At 43.6% G+C, this 21,487-nt stretch overlaps 1 long non-coding RNA gene across 1 annotated transcript; it reads left to right on the top strand.

Moving 5' to 3' along the window:
- The first annotated feature begins 10,605 nt into the window (after window positions 1–10,605).
- Window positions 10,606–21,239, top strand: LOC121675615. The gene is made up of 4 exons (XR_006020136.1): window positions 10,606–11,353; window positions 12,220–12,285; window positions 12,824–12,917; window positions 20,503–21,239. It is a non-coding gene; the product is annotated as an uncharacterized LOC121675615 (long non-coding RNA).
- Window positions 21,240–21,487: the final 248 nt, after the last annotated feature.

Consider the following 21,487-nt stretch of genomic DNA (forward strand, 5'->3'; position numbering starts at 1 on the left):
GAGGTCAGCTGCTCTGAGAGATGGGTGTCCTACCACAGTTTGGAGTAAAAACTTGGGCACTGGAGATAGCAGACAAAGCACAGAGCCATGGTAAAACAGAGCTCTGTTCTTCCGTCTTTACACAAACAAAAGTCCCATTGAAAGCTGTAAGACATTGAGTCCTCTGATTGAAATATATATATATAAATACATGTAAAAATTTGATGTATTACAGTTTCAGCTCTACATTTTCCCTTGATTTTAATTTTCTCTGTGGAGTTCCAATACAGAGTGTTCCTTCACAGCTTATTTTCAAAGCCTTTTTTTGACTTTCATATTTAAACTTATTTAAGGCCCTTAGATTTTTCTCCCAGCTGTGGAAGGCAAAGACAGGAAGAGATAGAAAAGTCAAAGACTCTTTTACAGTCCTGGAACCTTTAAAGAGCATCCTTGAAATATAGGAAAAAACCCCACAATAAATAATGCTTCAATTTTTTTAAAGGAAGTTATCTTCTTGAATATAGCCTTTTCCCATTTTAAGGGAATGAAATAATTAAAGTGTGTATATGCATAATTATGCTTTGTTCTCTATACCTGCAAGTATTGTGGGGGGTTTTTTTCTCACTTTTGCTCCCGTTTTCTCTCTCTCATGTTACCAGTCAGGCTCTGCTTCCCAAGCAGGTGCCCTTGGAAAGGAGAAATGCCTGAATTTATGCCAGAATCATTGTTCTTGTTCTTTGGCAAAACCAGGTTTCTGACATCTGTCACATGCAGCACATGCCCTTCCTAGGCAGATTACTATCTCAGAGATTTTGGTCAGCAAGGATGGGTGTTGCTCCCTGAGGTTTTCTTCCCATCCTTCCCTGTAGCTGATGTGACGGCTTCAAATTTTCTTTGCTTGTTGTGGGGAGAAAACAGGAAGGTTTGGCATTCAAGCAGATTTGTGCAGAAACAAGCGTGTGTGTCCAGGTGCCTCTCAGAAATCTGAGCATCCCTGGGTGACTGAAGCCCTCATTAACAAAGCTGCAGTCTTGGTCTCACCCCTTTGCAGGTCTTAGGAGCCCAAGGTGCCTGGACCAGCTTGTCGAGGGCAGCTGGCAGATACATCAGCTTGTGCAGCAGTTTTTGGGCTCTAAATCTGAGACTGGGCAGGAGGAGGCTCCTGGGAGCCCTTTGCAGACTGTGTGGTGAGGGGACCACGTCCACTAGCGAGCTCTGGTAGCCTAGAGTTCATCTGCCCTCTGCAACCTGTATTGCTGTAAGATGCCGATTCACTGACACACTTTGCAGACATTTGCCTGTTTTGGTAACCATTTGCTTGAGTGACCAGTGGTGAGACCACTCAGCCCTGACCTGTACTGTGCAGACTATGATTTCACCCTCCAAACCTATACTCAGGTAACACTTTTGCTTGTCTGCCAAATACCTAAAGAATCTGGACGTGCCCAACCTCATCCTGGGCAGGGATCGGCAATGTCTGAAATGACACCTTTCTTTTTCCCTCTCAGACAGCAAAGTTTTATTTCTTTATCTGCCAAAAAATCTGAGAATATTCGTATTGCAAAACTTGATTTATTGTATCACATTTCTCCTGTACTGTTCTTCCTCCTCCAAAAGCCTCTTTCTCTATAGTTCTTCAGTCAACTCATTATATCTGTCTGTATGACATTTAGAAGCTCAGTGGCTAGAGAAGGCAGGGAAAGAGGCCGTATTCCCCCAGGAGAGACACAAAGCAGGTTGGTTCTGGAGCCACTCAGCCTTATAGGGTGGGCTCTCTCCTGACTTGCTTTTCAAATGCTGGAAGCTTTGTGCTCTAGCAGGAGCAGTTGGGTTTTCTTTTTCAAGAGTAAAGTAAACTATTAACAACCCTAAGGGGTGTCTCTTAAATATTGAGGTGCAGGAGTATCAATCAGACAACCTAGGGAGTGTGGAGGTCATCCTGGAGGTTGCCACCAAGGCCAGTTTCTCATAGACCCTTCTCACCCCGGATAAGAGAGAGATTTTCTTCCCATGGAGGAAGGTCCTCTAACTGAAGCTGAGCAGGACAGCTTTCCACTTAAAAAGCTTGGAGCAACACAAGGTGCTGCCTGCTGCTTCCTGTCAGCAGCTGTGTAGCCTCCAGGTGATACACAGCTAACTTTATTGGGTGCCTCTCCTGAAGCTTGGGGGCATTGCCAGGGATGCTATGTTTGTAAAATACCCTGTTAATATAGCTGGGAAGGATGATGAGTTCATTCCTTCCTCCTCTATTTTCTCTGGATGAAGCATTTACTTGTGCAGTGTAATTAGTAGGGGTTTGGGCAGGTGTCTGCCACCTGGAGCACACCCAGTTAAGTCAGGAGACTCAAAAATGGGCTGTGAGACTCACAGAGAACATGAGGGAAGGGCATACTGAGTGGGAATAGCACCTCAAGGAAGATTCCCACTGCCACCCTGCTCACAGCTTGCCCTGAGTCCTCCTTGCCTCCCAGAAACAGTTGTTGCAGTAGCAGTGTAACCCACTGAGTGAGGAGGGGTGGTAGAAGGAGGTGAGGGGATGTGGGCACCATGGAGGAGTGGAGGAGTTTGCCCCTCGCTCACAGAATGGACGCCTTTTCCAGCCTCCAGTGTCAGGATAGTGACGCTTAGCTGTTTGTTGCTACCATTAAATTTTGATCCCACTGGCAAATCCATCAGAGTTTAAGAGAAATTTAGGAGTCTCAAAGCTAATTATATGTTCTCAGCAGATCTATGAAGAGGCTCATTAAATTAAGAAGTTGGGCCCAGCCAGGGATCCACTAAGGGGGTCCATGCTCATAGCTCAGTCTACCTGATGCTGACCCAGCATCTTGCCCATCCATATGTCAGTGGAAGCAGAGGGTGGGAGCTGATTATTGGTGGGATGGTGAGGATTGTTGCAGAACAGAAAATGTAAATCTATGGAAACACAGGCTTTATTAATTTCACTGCTTTTTAAATGGGGGTGGGGGAGAAGTAGGAAGAGCTATCATTACTAGGATGCTTGTGATTATTAGGACGAATCCATTAGAGCCATGAAATTAATATTCTTAAGTATGTTAAGTCCTCTGGATGTTCTTATGAATAAGTTCGTTTTCTTTTTTCCCTCAGATCTTTTGCTAGATTGTTAAAAAATAATTAGAAGCCCAGTTAGAGCTCAGGGTGGCCAACCACATGAACAGCACTGTACATGAGCAGAAGCTCATCAGATAAAAGCTGAAGAAGTAGAAGGAAATCCCAGACAGGTCCAGAAAAATCCCAGGAAGGGGAGAGAAGCTGAATGTTCTGCCTGTATATGAAATACATCTCTCCAGTTCGATCTTTCAGAGGTTACCCTGAAGGGGCTGTTGTGATTTTATGTCTTAAATGTGTCAGAGAGACACTTCTAAGATAGCACATGTATTTCAACTCCCTTTTGTGACAGTTGCAGATTCTCAGCAGTGCTTGTTATGAAGTCTTGTTCTCAAGTGCCTTTTAAAAAAAGCTGTAGAGCCACACTTATCCTAATTTCTATGGGGACTTGACAGATTTTCTGCATGTTATATGACTCTCAGCACCTCATGAACAACTCAAGTATTTTCTATTTAAAAATGCCATAAACCCACTTCTCAAATCAGAGATTGAAACATGACATTGAAAATGTTTGTTCTTTGTATTTTAAAAACAATTAAATACATTCTGCTCCTGCAAATGCAGGTCACTGAGGTCTGCCTAGACTATTGGCTTCAGGATGGGACTCGGGTGTTAGGGTCTTTTTCTGCATCACTTTAAGTTGGGATCATTCATAATAGGCTGTGTAACAGCACGTAGGGGCTCCATTTGAAATTGGGTTTCCTTGGAAGCAGTATAAGACAGCTTCATATTAAAGGCACTGTCTGACTTGAGGATCTTCTCCCATAGATACATAAAGTGAAGGGTGGTGGAGTTAAGGAAGTGCCCCCAGGCGCTGGTGAGCCTGGGTAGTGGAGGCAGGCACAACAGCAGGGATTTCCTCAGTCCCAGCCCGGCATCTCTCCTAGAGCTGCCCTCCCGCAGAGGCCCTGTCTCGCTGTGTCTCAGCTGGTGGTGGCAGGCCCAGGAGCTCTTGCTCAGCCTCTTACTGGTACAAAGTTGCTCTTTTTGCAGAGCTTTGGTGCTCAGGCAGAAGAGGCTGACTTGCTAATCGGGGAGCATTGCTTTTGCTAATGGACATGCCTCGGGAGCTGCTCAGCTGGTGGCACTTGCTTCCCTCAGTCAATCTGGAGCAACTCAAAACACTGTGCCAAACTCTGCCAAAACCCTGCACATCTGCCAGGCATTATAATTAGAAATAATCCGGCACTGGAGGGGTTGTGCTGCAGAAGGCGCTGGTATCCATCCAGGCCAGCTCCACATTTAGGGTACTGCTTTGCTGGTGCTACAGCTGAAATTAACCCCTGAGTGTGATGTTGTCCAGGCAGCAACATTGCTGTGTGGCTGCACAGGCTGGGCAAGCAGGCAGTGAGTCCAATTGGTTGTGTAGGTGCTGCCCATGATGCACTAGATTTGATACCTTGCCATAATGTCCTTTTGGTGCGATTTGGTGGGTGAAAGTAATGGGTTTAGGAAGCATCACAGTCAATCCCAAAAGACTGAAAGCAGCAGCCCATGCAAGCCAGAACAAACCTGTCATGTTGACCAAAGCTGTTTTGATATAAGGCTCTTTGTTGCCTCTGGCTCCATATACAGCAAGCCTATGGCTGCTCTGGTCTCTTATTTGCTGGATGAGCACGAGCTGGCTTTGTTACACGGCACCATTGTGACTGCTGGCAGAGCTCTCATTCACTTTGAGAAATGACGTACTGAAACATGACTGCCATTCTTCCATGTGCTTCCACAGCACAAATGTGCTATCTTCAATTCTTGGGCGACTTTCTGTACCCGCACAGGAAAAAAAATCAGGGAGCTCATTGTCCACAACTCGTGAAACAAATCAGAAGTCTTCCTCCTGTACAAAATCCCCACAGTAAAAGTGCTGTAAGACAGAATTCAGAATCCCTTGGCCCTTACTTGACACATGGTATGCTAGAAAAATCCCCGAGCCATTTACTGCTTTTTGGAATAGGAAGAGGGATTTAAACAGGACTCATTAAATTGTTTCCTTTGCACTTTCAGTTTCAAGCTGGTGCTCCTTGTCTTGTCATCTCAACCTCCCTACTTATTTGTCTCTTCTTTCCTTCATATTCTTGTCTCTGAAATTGTTCAGACGATTAGCTGTTTCTTGTCACCTTTGGTCCTCTTTGTTAAAATTGGGGATGTTAGATATCTGGCAGTACTCATGCATAGCTCCTTCTCATCTTTTACTTGCTCTGACAGCATTTCTTAGGTCTGTCTCACACTCAGAACCATTGGCTTTGTAATACTGGAATACAGCTAATAAGCAGTATGATTTTTATCCAGATTAGTGTAAGTCATTATGATTTATTTTTACCACAAAGGTGGCGTGATTTTGGGAGCAGGGATGCTGACCTTGCTGTGGCTAGGAAGGGAGAAGATCTCTGCTGTAAGCAGCACTAGAAGCACAGAGCAGCGGCCTTCTCTTCCCTGCTTTGTCTTTAGTGGCTGTGTGAACTCATTCAAATTGTTTTCCCAGTTAAACTGAGCACTAAGAATTACTAGTAATCTAGAAGAATTGTAATTACTTCTCCTGCTCTTCCTGGAAATTAGGAGTCCTGCTAGCCATGTTTACCTCAAAGCATTCAGATTTCTTTTTTGTTCCTCAGTAAAGGTGCACAGACAACCACGTCTCTTTTCTGGCGTGACAATGCAATTAGAAAATTGTATCTTTAAATACCAACTTAATCTAATCTGAGACAAAAACAATAAAAGGCTTTAATCATAATTGCATGGTGCCTGCAGGCTGTCACCAGAGGGCAGAGACAAGGTTGTTCATTGCCACGTGTGGATAGTTTAGAAATTAAATCCCCTTTTCACAAAGGCAATAAATTCTGTTCTCACTTGTGTCCTTTCCAAATATTTCAGCTCTGTAACCAGATAGCTCATTTCATCAGCATCTGTCAGAGACTTTCTCTTGCTCTTGCTTCTGTCAACCTATGTATGAAGGGGCAAGGAGAAATGTCTTTATAAAACTACACACTCTTGACTTTGTAACATCACAGCTTACATGAAATACTAGCGCTAAATATGAACAGGGTACTAACTTTTCCTTCGTGGGGATTTTTCCACTGTTTTTTATTTACAGTGCACACACTCTGAGGATTCATCCCACCCTGGATATCCACAGCAAGTATGGGGGGGGGGATTTACTGGGAATGCATCTTTGACCAAGAGCTGCTCTCACACAGTACATGTAGAAAACTGGTATGGTTTCAGCTGAGAAAAATAAGGGTTTTAAATCCCAAACTGGTAAGGTACAATTTGTACACTGCCTACCCTGCATAGGAAAGGCAGATTCTGAGAACTGCTCCATTTTCCATTACCTAAGTTGGAAAGACAGCGAGGGTTTTGAGAGCATCAGTGGCAGCCTATGAATTAATTTCTGTTCTAGTGAATACTATGAGGGTTTTGGCACCAGGAAACTAGCTCAGTCTTAGACACTGAAGCAAAGTACATCAAGGCACACCCCACCCCATCAAGGAGCACCCCACCTTGGCAAAATCCCTGGCAGAAATGGGTAGTCATTGACTAGAAATAGCTCTGTCGGTGTTCCCACTTGAGGACTGGCACATGGAAAATCCTAGTACAGAGGGAATGGGCAAAAGTGCCATGGGCTGACTATTCTAGAGAGAAATGCCTTCCATCAAGGAACAGGCACTCTCTGGAGTAAGGGGCAGAAGTAAGAGACTTGGAGTCCCTTGGTTTCCTGCAAATATCAGGGACCTGATGGCAGCATAGGTACCTGGTGGGAGGTAGATGTGCTCAGTGTTCTGCTTTTCCATGACTGCACGCCTCCTTGTTGTAATTTATAAGCAACTTGGTTTTGCTTAGGAAGAGGCTTTTAAAAGTCCTTGCAATTTTCCCTTATTTTTTCCTGGATAGCTAAACTGAAAATTTACATCTGAAGACTCTGCACCTTGGGGAAGCTGAAGCTCCTGGATCCAATGATGCCAGGCAGAAAACATGTGCAAGAGACCAGGATTACATACAGGACCTGAGTGCTGCTCATAGCCTTGGAAGGAACAAGGCAGGCTGACTCCTAAGGACAGCATGGGAGTAAAATGGAATTCATGAATCCTAGAGCACAGATTAAGTAAATATAATCTAATGTACTTTTTGTTTTAGCATATAACAAAACATTCAGCTCTGTATGTATTCCTCTCTGAAGAGTGAAAAAAGATCAGAAGAATCCATAGCTTGGAAAGGATTTCTCCTATGTCTGAACTCCAGTGATGCAGAAGGATGCTGGGTGCTATTCACAGTATTCCCAGATTTTAAAATCCACCACTCTGCACAATGAAAACAAAGTTAAGCTGAAATAGGACAGTGTCCTAAATGTGACACAGAGGTCTCGTAGGAGCCTAAGTGGGTATGCAACAAGCAGATTCAGCATCACCAGTATTGACCTTATTGGTACAGATGTGATCAGCTTTTTTTGCCATCGAGTTCCCTCTTGCTCCCATCTCCTGCATGTTTGATGACGAGCGAAGGCATCAGCGTGTGCAGAAGCTCGGCACACACGGGAGTTTGGTTAAAAAGGAAGAGCAGCAAAAAGAGAAAGGGAGCTGTGGTTCTTTCAGCATGTCTGGTTTTAAGGAACTACTGGTGCAGACTGCACTTGAGAACTTGAGAAGCAACACTTGTAATTAACTTGCACTCTTGCAATTCAAGTAGTGATGTTTCCCTCTCCTTCCTCTCTCCACGCTGCTGCTGGCCATGGCACTAGTGCCATCCCCAGGGGATGTGTTTTTCCATGGACATCTGTTTGCTACCAGACAACTCCATAGAGGGGAGTTGCTCCACAAGTAAGAGGCAGAGGCTCAATCCTGCTCTCTCCTTTCCACCCATCCTATTGAGGGATCAGATACTTATGTATTTCTGAACTCATATCTGAGATCAAGAATAGAATAAAATATATAGGAAAGCAGACTTGCTCTTTTACCCATCCCCTTTTCCTGATCTCCTAAGGACTTATTCAGAATCCAATTTTTCCCCACCTTACGCCAGTATATTTTATTGTTTAACTAGAAAAGTATTTGTATGCTAGCTCAGGCAATAGAACAAAGGAAGGGGGAAGAGCCTCGTCAAAGCATGTTACAAATACATTGTAGGGTAATACTGCTTTTTCCTGCCAGCTAATGTTCGGGGTCTGCATTTATTTATTTATTTTTACATCTTTAAACCTTAAATTTTTGTAAAATAATCAGACTATAACTCTGATCACACTTACCTGCCTAGAGTTTTAGTTTAGTTTGAAGGTCATGATATTGAACCACCTTAAAACAGAGGCAAGATATTTTGACTGCAGTGACCATTTATTTCAGTGCTCAGCCAGGCTTGTGTTATTTCTCAGTGCATTTTTCATGCTGAATATCTAATACTTAGATTTTGGATCATTGCAGCGTCTGTAGCTTTTTACCGCACAATGCTATTATTTTGAATTGTCTCCCTTCAGCTATACCTTAGTGCAGCTTTGGTTTGGGAGAAGTTTTATTACACAGAGCAACACTGCCAGGCTACATGATGAACTGCAAGAAGACTGAAGAATGCTGCTTATTTTGTTTTTGCTTATTTTAGTAGAACTGAGCCCTGTTTTTCACCTCATGACTATGGAAACTGAATTTCTGACCCAGCTTCCTGCTCCCACACTCCTGGGACAACCAGTGCTTCCAGAAAATTGCTATCTGTCTTCTGAGGGGGATCCAGAGAGGTAGGTAGCAGATGGCTGCTGCTAGTGAAGTTGATTCGTGCCAAGTACCACTAAACAACCAGATTTGGAATCTAGAAATGATCTCTTGGGTCTGCTGTTCATCACTTCAGTGCAAGGGCTTAACTGGAGTTAAGCCTTCACTCAGCAAGTGTGGAAACACTTTTAATCAGAAGCAGGAATCATTGGACCAGCTTGCCAAATCAGATTAGGAGCAGTTTATATGACCATTGTAAGTATCATGAAGTGCCTGGACATGGGAAACATCAATATACAAACAAGATATCCCCAGATTTTTTTATTATTTTGGCCTGCAACAGTGAAAAGCATTTGAAAGGCCAGATCCTTTGTAGTGCTGAATATTCTCAACTCCAGCTGCACTCCTTGAAAGCCAATGTGCTCAGTGACTCCCCAGGAGGCCCATCTAGTAACAGCCCCATGCTGCTCTCCCTGCCAGGGAGCAGCCTCTACCACCCCAAGAATGGAAATTAACAGAGCAACCTGACTCCACTGAGAACCGCAAGACATTCCTTGTATATGAAATTACTTCATATTCAAGGTTTCTGCATAGTTGTGCTGCCACTTACAGAAACATGTTTTCACAGCTTAAATGCATTCACCCCTACTGAACCTCAGATCTCTGTTTAGGATTTGACATGTCTTCAGGAGATCTTCAGGACCGACACAGGAATATATGTGAACTAAGCAGTGACAGGAAGAAAAAAAAGCCACTCCTGGAAATTAAAAAATAACTGAATTTAGATCAAACACATGAAAAGTCTGGCTTTTGCCCTAGAAGGTTAATCGCTGTTTGGAATTTTTTGCTGTGGGAGATTCCTTGTGTAATTGTTGAAAGGCGAGATCAAAACCCAACATCGTCTTTTGAGTGCCAGTGTCATGCCTGGATAAAAACAAGCTGGATCAGCCCTAACAATATTTGCCCCCAGACATGCTGCTGAAGCTCTGACTACATTTGGGATAGGAAGGAATTTCCTCATGTGGTGAATTGGCAAAACTTTGGGGTTTGTCTTGTTCTTGTGCATTGCTCAAGGACCATTTTTTGGAGTCTTGTTTCACATTCTTTGACTTTCTGCAACCTTGTGATCAGAGCTGAATATTCGGCTTTTCCCACCACTGAGCCCTGCTTTGTTTCTAAAGGTTTCTGCTGCTTTACCAAACAGTTATGGATGGATCTCATTTTTCTGCATTACAAAGATTACTCTAGCAATGGCAAAAATAATCTACATTGTTGCTTACCTGGAAATAAGATACAGGGAAAGGTAAAAGGGCAAAGGGAATAATGAGCTGCACAGTCAGCTACAACCTTCAACTTTCATTCTCTGGAAAATGAATGAATTGCAGGATGCTCTAGTGTACAGAATGGTCAAAGTGCTCGTTGTGTTGGCACGGCACTACAGGTAAGGAGCAACCTCTCTGCTTTCATGTGTGACTAAATCATTGGCAGGCCTAGTATGAAACAAAGGAAATATTTACTAAACCTCACAGTTAATGACAAAATTCCTTTATTAGTCTCTTGCTCTTACATATATGAAAATGGTCTGCAGGTCTGGTAGATACTTAACAGCACACTTGATTACTCCTGCTGTTTTAGGCACGTTAGTTACAGATCTTTATGAGCAACCCTTTTGGTTTCTTTTGGTGTTCTTAACAACCTTTGTATACTTGAGCTTTGTTCGAAGCCAATGTGAGGCTTTGCACTGGACTTGCTGAGAGTGACCTGTGACTTAGGTCAAGTAGGGCCAACAGCTCGATCCAGCCACAGCTACTCAAGCCCATGTTTCTCTAGCTGTTTTTTTCTGTTCTGCAAAAATACTCCTGTTTTAAAAAGAAGTCCCTGGCTTGTTATATACCTCTCTCACAAAAACCTGTGGTTTGAAACCTACCAAAGCCAGACAGCTATGTAAAGCTTGTCTTGTGAGCACGTGAGCATGTGAGAAAAGTGAAAATCGGAGCACAAAGAAAAGAGTAAATTGAATCATTCCTCCCAAAGCAATATTAACTTCAGCATGTTACAATAGTAAGCAATGTTTACATTAGTTCAATACCTAATTCCATTAGCTACAGTTACACTGGTCCATTCTGAGTGGTGCTGGGGGATTTTCCCAGATAGAGCACTGCTGTCATCCCTTCCCCTATTGCCTTGGCAGCGCATGTTTGAGTTTAAGATCAACTCTGTTGTTCATGGGCTGCCCCATGGATCAGAGGCTGATGAGGATGCTGGTGCAGGACAGTAGCCCCCGCACACATCCAACAGGCATGACCACAACTGTGTGACCAACAAAGTGCTCATTGCTGCTGTCAGCTCCAGCATCACCCGGCACACAAAGCTTAAAGGGTTCTTTGACAGGCCTCAGATCATACTGAAATCCTTTCACTTAGCTCTGCTTTGCCCCTGTCCTGCTGCTGCTGAAGTCCATAGCACAAGTGCTCTGCCCTCAGTTGTGCTGGAGTATGTGTCCTGCTTGGTCAAAAAAAGGAGTAAGCTGTGATGGTGCATAAAAGGCAAGTGGAAAGGTAGGAACTATGGCTCCTTTCATGGTTTTATTATTGTTCATCCTTTATCATAATTGTTGTTTCACTGTTAATTGCTGTTCATCTGAGGAATGCACATGGAGCATGTTTCCTCTTTGGAACTGACAGAGAGGGAGCATCTCACAAAACCCCTGAGGATTTTTGAGATCACAAACCTTAGAAAGATAACAAAATTAGCACACATAATTCGCCTTCATTTTCTTTATGCCTGCAGACAAAGTTAGCAGCAAGCCTTGTTTCTGAGTTTGTTTTGTCTCCTCAACCAAAAAATCCAGAACGTTAAGTGTTAGGTCTGATTTATTATTGTATATCTTGTTTTTCTTATGGAAAAGGTGGAAAAATTAGAAACAAATTACATGAAAACATCATAAATTACAAAAGTTGAATACTGAGAGAAATTAATAAAAACTTTTTTTTTTTTGTTTCCTTCATCATTATCTAAAAGTGAGACCTGAAGACTGTCCCTAACTGACTCCTTTTTAATACACCTTCCCTCTAACTTGAATTGGGGGGAGGGTTTAAGCAGTTCCCTTGTGAGGTGAACGATGAAGCCCAAGCTTGGTGGAACTGCACAGTGTGGTCTCTGAGTGTGGTCTGCAATAGAGCTGTCTGTTCTCAGATGAATTCTTCTTGAGTTACAGTAACTCAAGCAATTCTGACTGTCTCCTAGATACTAGCTCCCATCTATTCCTGGAATTAAATTCTAGACTAGTAGCACACACTTTAATAGCAAAATATCTATTCAATCTCCATTTCTTCATTCTCATAAAGAAATGTTAATTTCTCTAATTTCTGTCCATTTTCCCCATGCACCCCCTGGTTCTTCCACATGTTTCAACTTGTTACAGAGGCGCTTCTGTGACCTACTCATGGGAAGAGGCAGGCATCATCTGGATGCTTCAGAGGATCATCTTGTAAGTAGCTTGTCTTTATTGTCTCATGGTATGAGCATGAGTCCCTGTCCTTGTTAACCTGGTTGATTCAAAAGGTAGGAATGGGGTGCACAGGTATCAATGGGTTATCCCTAGGGCTGAAGAATGAGACTACCCATTACATACATTTGAAAATCTCAGTTACTTTTGTTCTCAGCAAAAGTTCCTAATTTTCTCAGCTCTTTCTGTATACTCAGCATAAAAGGATTGCATAATGGGCACAGTGACTCCCACAACTATTGTTTACATCTGTCAGCTAATCCTTTCTGTAAATCAGGCGGTGCCTACTGGGTTGGGCACTTGATTGGGATTAGAAACTCATTATTATGATGATGCATAATGCAGTGCTGCCTGGAGGCCTCAGCAGGATTTTGGCCACACTGTGCTAGGCAGCATGCAGACCTAGAGCTTGTAGCCTATTGTTAGAGCACCCTCACTCTAATTCTGGATTAGACCCCATTTCTTCTCATGGCCCTTGGGGTAAAACATCTAATCCTGTTCTGTTTCCATACCTTTTCAGGGGAGATGATAACTCTTTTCCTACCATCAGTCAATGTCTGTAACCACCTGCTTTTGGAGGAAAATGCCAGGATGATGTCACCCGAAGGCCGTAGGTAAATGCTGCAGCACAAGTGGAAACAGCGCTTTCCCTGTTTGAGTGCCTCTGCTATTCAGTGGAATGGTTTTTCAATGGGAATTTTAGCCTTTTCCAGCAGTGCTGCTGCACCCAGAGAATATGCAAGGAGAAAAGCACAGCAAGTCTTGAGTTTCACCAAGGCTGTTTACAGCTGTGCGTTGCTTGCCGAGCCGAGGGCTCAGTAAGTGGTGTTAAGAGTCTCCCTTCTCCCCTCTCAGAGCTGCACGTCTCCATCCTAGTGAGTGGCCCTTGTAGGGTAGCAGGCAGACTCTCCTCCTCCCTGTCCTTTCAGGCTCTAGTTGTTTCTGCTGCTGCTGTTACAGGTGCCAGCACACCCTGTTTGTACTCCATCTGTGCACTGACGCAGCCACACACCTGTGACTGCAGCTACGCCTGAGCCTGGTCTGTGCCTGCCCTTCACTCACTGGCACCTACTGCTCTACAGTGTCACTTAAGTGTGAGCCTTGACAGGGATACACTGTACTTATAGTTGCTGACTGGCCTTATAATTTCAGGTCAGGGTGAACTTGACTGGATTTTATCACCCCATAGAAGCTGCTTCTTGTCTGTCCTGGGTGGTTTGCTGAGGTGGCCATACAAATAGCTTGGGAAAACAGAGATGAGCTGTGTACAGGTGAACTTTTTGAGTGTTGTCCGCTACCCCATTTCTCTTGCTGGGAATACTGCTGGTCAGTGGGGCCACTCTGCAAAATGCTCCTAAGGAAGAACAAAGTTGTCTGAGACATCTTTCAAAGACAGGAGCAAGGCTGGTGCTTGCTGAGGAATTCTTGAACAGCTTCAGCTTCATCTCCCTCCTTTTTAAGCCTAGAGTTCTTCTCTACAAGCTATAACAATGTGCTGACATTGTTACAGCCATCACAGGCTGGAGATGGCACACACAAAGTTATCCTATTGTAAACTTTTTTGCCTTATGGGAAATTGAGACTTAAACACTCACTTGGTCAGCACCTCTTTATTTGAGACTGACCCACCTGAATCACTTTCAATAAACTATCGGTAGTAGTCTCAACCTTAGTTAAGTTCATATCAGCTTAATTAAAGATCACTGGAGAGAGAACCCCTGTGAAATGTTCCCACAGTGTAGAAAGCTACACTGTGAGTGCTCCCCTGAGTAATCACCAGAGGCTCCTATCAGCAATGTAATCAGAAATGACTGAAGAGCTTAAGTTGAAACTTAGACATCAACACATGGCAAAGAAAAGGTGAGACAACAGCAACTGAGAACTAATCATATCCATTGTATTGTGAGAGTAACAGAAAAGTAAATAAAGAAGGCACTGTAAGGTGGTCTGAGACAGGTCTGTAGGAAACCGGGCTCCATTTGGTTTTTTTATACAATATGGTCAAGGTTTTTACATACTACTCCTATGTTATTATAGGCACAAGGTCAGTCAGTAAAAACCTTGTTAACCAAACCAAAGTTATATTTAAAGACTTTCTTTACCTATTGCATTCTAGCTCCTTCCTTTAGTAGCTTTTGAGGATGTGGTACCACGTGAATGAAGTTGGATATGAGAAGCTGGAAAAAGACAGCAGGGAGAAGAAAGCATGTAGGGTCAGCATGGAGTTTACTTCTTGCTTGTTCTTCACTTGTGAGTTAATGGTACTGTCCACAGTGGTATGGACTATACCAGGTCACCTTTGGGGACCAAAATGCATTTGATAGATACATCTTCTATAGTTTTTGTTTTGTCTTCACAAATTAGTGTTTATAGAAACTAACCAGAGATTTGATTAGTGCGTTGCTCCTGTGGGATGCAGACTCTAGGGTTTAGGCAATGTTCTATGGCTAACAAGAGCCAACATGTTATACCTGAGTCATTCCCCTGGGTGAAACATGCCCTGGACTGATGATGACAGGAGCCAGCCGAACATCCTCACAGCAGATGACAAGTGTTGACATAAGGGCAGTCATCTCCCACTGTGTCTAACCAAGCGGAACTTGCAGTGGAAGAGCCACTGAGGTGACTGATCTTAACATTTATCCTAGTGGTGATATCAGGCTGCCAATGAGATTAGAAGGATGACACTTAATGTAGTCTTCTGGCAGTGGGGCAAGACTTATATTCTTAGCATAAGCTGCTTAGGAAAAGCTTATTTTACTTAGCACAAATCACTTGTTACTGATGATTTATTACATTGATAGCCATTCCCCAAAAATATTTTAATGGCCTTACCTGTTTCATACATAAACATACTTCCTTCAACACCGAACGTATTTTGAGAGAACAAGACTGTAGACAAACTGTTAGACCTGTTTAGTTATTCTGGCATAAACTTAGTGAAGCTTCCTTTTTGACCAACAAAACAGGGCTTAATGTGCTTTCTGAGTCACTGTGTTTCTTCCTTGTGGAAGCCATATCCAGCATGTGGTGACCACAGATCTGTAGACCTTACTCAGGAGAAGCTGACATTGAGCCTAGCAGGATCTCTGGCTTGAGCAAGAAATGCCAGATTTGATCATGTATGGTAAAACACATTGCATTTCCTCAAGTATTTCTTTGGTCCACTCCTTTCCCTTCCAGATGAGCCAAGCCAGACACATTCCTTCTAGCTGAAATAGTCCTTTTTGCCTCTTTTTTTTTCCCCCACAAGCTTCTCAGGTATACAAAAAGATAATGCAGTGTACAGCATTGTCACCTAACGGTGACTGTAATGTGCACCGTGCAGAAGAGTCTCAGGGAGTTGTACAATGAAATTCTACAATAATCTTACTAACAAAGGGCAATTAAGAGCAGCAGTTAACCTATATTTTTCTATCCTACTTTAGGTGTCAACTTACACCCAGGATTTCAAATACTAGTTGGAAGTGCATCGCATTGTCCAGAGGCATAATTACAGAGAGCTGTAGTTGTCTTTATCACAAAGTTTTAATTAGCAGGACACATTAAATAACCAGCTGATACAGATCTTAATGAATCATTTATAGGCCTACATCTAAGACAATTATATATGTAGCTGGTCATACATAATCATTCACATACTTCTGGGCTTATGTGAAATGGAATATGCATCGCCCCCATGTGATGTAAAGGTGAAAGGGACAGGATAAAACTGGGGCAACAGCTAACTTTAACCAAACAGCTTACTTTAACCAAACAGCTTGTGCCTGCACCATTGTTGAAAAGACTAGGGAGGAAATATGAATAGTTGGCTTCAAAAGAAATCCATCTTGAGGAAAAGCCGGAGCTCTGGGTTCCTGAATTGTTGACTGGTTTGGGTTTTATGTTTTAAACCGAAGTGGTTGTCCCACATGGACATTTTATGTAGTGCTGTTCAGGAATGAGGACAGATGCACACTAGGCTGAGAATAGGGTTTCTGGGACAGAGCTGAGACTCTGGCATCTGCAAGCCATGTCATGCCACTCTCGCTGTGGCTCCCTAACATCCTAGCCTCCCCTAGATGTGTCCCTTTTTTCTCCAGCACTGCCTGCCCAGAAGCATGGAGAAGCTCCTCCAGAGCAACCACTGCAGACCCCCAGCAGCCAGATCTTTGCTCCACCAGGGATGTTCCCAGCTCTCTGGTTCTACCAGCTTTCTTGCTGCTTAGTATGTCTAGATGAAAAAGTGGGAAACATGCCCAAACATCCAATTGCTCTGGGAATAATTTTTGCTCTGAGCACTGTTTCAGGGCCAGATTTTCATGGCATTTGTTTGTGACTGCTCCTTGATAATTAAAAAGAAGTATATGTCGTCTGTTTGGCCAAGTGAAGGGGCCATGGGAGCAGCTGGCTGTGAAAGCGCATTTATTGTCACTGCTGATTTCTGCAGAGCTCAGTCAGAGTATGCACACGGCATGATGGAAGACATGGAAACAAATCAGTTGTGGTGCAAAAGGTGTAACACATGCCTCTTCCTCCCCTTTGCCTAGAAGATGCAGCTGGTCACAGGCAGGCTGCTCTCCTTAATCACTGCCGTTGGCAGGACGGTCCAACTAACATAGCGTCACTTGTGAAACTTGTTTTTAGGGGAAGCCTGCCAGGCTCCAGGATGCATACATTAGGCATGGTGCCAGTCCTGGATATTTCAGAAAGTTTATCCCTCCCATCTACTGTGCTGACCTCTATCATGTACTTGCTTCTGCCTCTCCCTGCCCCATGGGCTCTCTTGGTATCCATCTCAGGTCCTTGCACAGTTTTGAGCTGCTTGTTTCTTCTCTTGTTTTTTTAACAGGTAGTACTTTAATGACAGATTGGAGGTAATGCAACATGCCCAAAACCACCCCCCAAACCCCCCCCAAACTTAGCGCATCAAATAGATGTATTTGTCCATGGTCTTTCTTGCCATATCTGACTTGGCTTACTCTTCGTATTTGGAACTCCAGTTGGAGCAAAGCCTGTGTTTATCAGATTGCAAAGCAAAACCTAGCAATAAACAAACCATTGCAAATGAATACTTGAAAAGATTAAGAGAAAAGTATTACTAACCCATGCAATATTGTAATCCAAAGTACTTTAAAAGTATCATTGAATAATTTTCTCAATTATCCATAGAGTCTGCTGTTAACAGGTTTCCCTGGTTTCCTAGCATCAGAGGAACTCTGCTGATCTCTGCAAAACTTCTTTCAGCTTAAGTACAGAGTTCTCCTTAAAATTAGAGGGCTTTTAAGAGTTAATATGTTAATCTCCTGATGTACCACAGCAGGCGTCTGGAATTGATCTTTCTAGACTGTTTACACTGTGCTTCCTTTCAGGGTGGTTAGAAGCAAGGGAGCACTTGTGGCAAGAACTGATGTGGTGTAGGGTTTGACAGCATCTTTCCACACCTAGTTGTTGCTTTTGTGGAGGAGGGAGGAGCAGAGGCTTCCAGTATTGCTCTCAGTATGGCTTCTCAGCTTCTTCCTGTCAGGGGAGGAGGCTGTCACAGAGCAGGGTGTGATCCCATGCTCAGTTTTCCCCAACACATCCAAGGTGGCAGAGGTTTCCTTTCCTGCCTTCTCCTGGAAGAAAATAAGAAACCTGATAAAAGAGGTTTACTTTCTCTCTCTGAGGCATAATATAGTTAGTACGAGCTTCAACCGTCTGAGCCTAGGGGCACCTATACCAGAGAAGCATGACACGTGCTCCATCCAACAGGGCAGCCGCTGGGAATGCTCTCGGCACCATGTCTGAGGGCAGCCTACGTGCTGAAGCTGATGGTCACTCTGGACTGATGGCTGTAATAACTTTGTGCTTTGTGGCTGTCGCTGTTTTTATCCTCCCAGTTCCCCTGGGAGGTAGGGAAGTGCTGTTAGTCATTTTATAGGGAGAAATTGAGCCATGGTGTGATGAGGCCACACGGAGTCAGCAGCAGAGACACTCGGCCATCAGACCCTCCTCTCCTTCCTTATCAGCTCTGCCTGATCCATGTGCACAAGTAAGATTTGTGGAAATGGCTCCTGAGTGACTGTGAAGAGTGGGAAGGAGCCAGGGAAATGCAGGAGTAATGCCTGCTCCTGACACCAAAACTAGGCTGCCTGAAAGCCCTCAGTACACTGAAAGATGACAGGTTTGCTCCAGTGCCATGTTTTCAGTAGAGCAGATTTTTTGCCAGTTCTTGTTAGACTTTCAGTATTGGTTTTCCAGCCACCGCCAACTCTGTCTGGGCACAGGTCCATGTTTACTCGAGCTCCACAGCCAGAAATATGGTGAGCTCTGGTTCATGCTAGTGTGTGGTTGTGCTGAATGCATCAAAATGCGTCATCAAGAGTCACCAGCAACATAAAGTACGAGCCGTGGCATGGAAATCAGAGAGTATATAACACAACACTGAGGAGAGTAACAGCTCTGGAAGCCAGAAACTCATTTAAAACACTGAATTTTAAAAACACTTTATCAGAAGGCCAGATCCTGAAGTAAAATGCTTTGCTTTCTTTTTTTTTTTTTTTTTAATGTCATGTTTTGATTTCTGAGCTGGATCAGAAGCACAGTTTATTTTACAAGAGCCAGTGGTACCAATTACAGCCTGAGTCTTTCAAAGCAGCACACAGGACTCAACTACACATCTTCCATTAATTATCTCTTGGCCAAGTTAACACTGCACAAGTAATATGTCACAAGCTCATTTTCTGTCATTAAATTCAGCAGATGTGATCTTGATCCTTTCTGGGAGCACACCTTCTCAGTAAGAAGATGCTGTTTTATTGCAGGCATTTTTTGAAGAATGCCATTTTAATGTCAGGTTATGCTGAAGAAGAGTCCAGCTCCTGCTTTTTCAGACCTCCTGAAGCGGGAAGGAACTAACAGCCTGCGCTAGACCTCTTACCAGTGCAGAGCCTGGACTAAATGTGTCTTTGTTGACCTTCTCCTCCTCTTGGTACAGCAAAGAAATTACCTCAGTTTCAAAAAAGCTGACATGTAGGTACAGCTGGTACATATTAGCACTTCAGTTGTATATTGCTGGAATACAAATAATTTGCCAGCTGTGATTTTACTTGCTTGACTCCTTGATGCATGTGCTTAAAAAGTTCTGGGAGCAAGTACTCTGGATTTCAAATCCAGCATTTTGGCCTCCATGATGAGGCAGCTTTGCCCTGGGAAAGGGGGTCCTCTGCCCCTACAACCATGGCCTGGGATCAGACTATTGAACTAGGGCTTGCCACTGTTTTCCACCTTCAGAAACTGTTCCAGGTTTTTATGCTCCCGTTCCCTCTCCCATCCTTCCATATAAACTTCAGGGGCCAAAAGGCACCTATATCCAGTGCCCACCTCTATGCATTAAAACCCAGCAATGCATTAACTGTCATGACAATTTATGCAGCAGCTTGCTCTGCCACAAGTTTTTTCTGAGAAGGAAAAATAAAAATTGCTCAGTTTGGAATTAACCCATAACATCTGTGGGTATTTTTTAAACACACATTTTGAAAAGAAAAGGTGGAAGAAACCAACCACTGGTGTTTGCCATATCCTTGTCTTACCCTTCACCAAAAGCAATGCTGACAGAGCACAGTGTCCAACAGGCGAGTACATCGCTCAGTCCATCTGGCTGTCCAGTGCCTCTGAAGACAACAGCTGGCCTGAAAATGGGAAGGAGGTAACATGCTGGGTGAAGGTGTCTAGATAATAAATTAGCCCCCAAAAAACTGAGAACAATATAAGAAAGAAGTTACTGTCCAAAAATATAAGATAAAGGGCTGAGGATTGTGCCAGGTTAAGCAGCCTCTTCTGTGGGTAATTATCAGTAGGCATCAGCAGCAAGACAGCAGGTTTTCTACCAGCTCCTGGGAGGTCCTCCAGCAGGATGGACATAGAGACTGTGAGGCAGTGAGAAGCACCTGAGCCTCAGCATTTTGGAGGTCATTGTACCTGTGTGGGTTTGTCCTGACAGACACCAGCTGGAGAATGTGCCACATGACTCAGATGGGGTCTGCAATCCTGTTGGGATGCTATGCTAATTTAGGCAGTATTAATGGAATGCTGCAGTTAGAATTTCTTTATGTGAATACCAGTGGGTTTATTTTTATTATTATTTTTTATTATTTTATATAATAAAATATATTTTATTAGTTTTTATTATTATTATAATTGTCACTGCTTGTGAAGAGTCTGCTTTTTCTTTTATAGCAGCTATTTTGAGACTAGGAAAAAGTTGACTTGGAAGACTTGCTCCTCTTGCTGTGCAGGCACTGAGCCAAGAAGAGCTGGATGCAGACGGAGCCCAGCTGAAGCCAGAGCAGCTGTAAGTGTGGAGTTTGCTCCTCTCCTGGAGTCACAGTAAGATCAGAGGTGGGATTGTGTGCCAGTGCCTGCAACTTAATTTCAGCTGCTTGGTTATAAATATGCCCTGGACTGTTGTGTGTATCTATGTGGCACAGGGGCTCTGAAGCACCCCTCTGAATTGCTGTCACAGCGTGGAGGATCTCTACCCCCACATTCAGCCACAGCTACAGGCACAGAAAAACAACCAATCTGTTGGACCGACAAAGCTGTGGAGGCTAAAAGCTTCTGTTTCAAGGCTATCAAGGATACATATTGCACTTTGCTTCCTCCACATCCTAGAGAGCCTTTCCTAGAAGGGCTCTGTGACGTGTTGCAGCAGGTCTCTGGACCTGATTTCCCACAGGCATAAATGTCAGTGCAGGTGAGCAAAGGCTGATAATGTCTTAACCAAACCCACGGGTGAAGAAATAGCTACTTGACAGGAATGTCTTAAAGTGAAACACACTAAATATTCTGATGAGCTGAAACACTACAGCACTGGGAACTGCAGACATTTGCAATGGACTGTATCCAGTGAAAATTAAAAGAAAGTCAAGATTTTGGGAATAAGAGGAAACTGTTTTTAAGATGATTTCTAATCAAATAAGGCTTGCACAGTCATATTATCTGTCTCTCTCTGTGCTGGCTTATACTCTCCCCATTCTCCACGGTAACTTTTGCCTCTATTAGGGCCTCTGTTGACTATCAAAGACAGCAATGATCCTATGAAGTCTGTAAATGCCAGCAGTGTATCTGGGGAGAGATTTGGGGAGATGCTGCCTGTGGACAGTCAGCATTCACACAGTTCCAAGTTCTGCTAGAGCCAGTGCCCATGGCCAACTGCCCTTCA

The sequence above is a fragment of the Corvus kubaryi genome, unplaced genomic scaffold (assembly GCF_017639235.1).
Source record: "Corvus kubaryi isolate FWS band 111438036 unplaced genomic scaffold, C.kubaryi_AGA036_p1.0 74, whole genome shotgun sequence".
In the NCBI taxonomy this organism is placed as follows: Eukaryota; Metazoa; Chordata; class Aves; order Passeriformes; family Corvidae; genus Corvus; species Corvus kubaryi.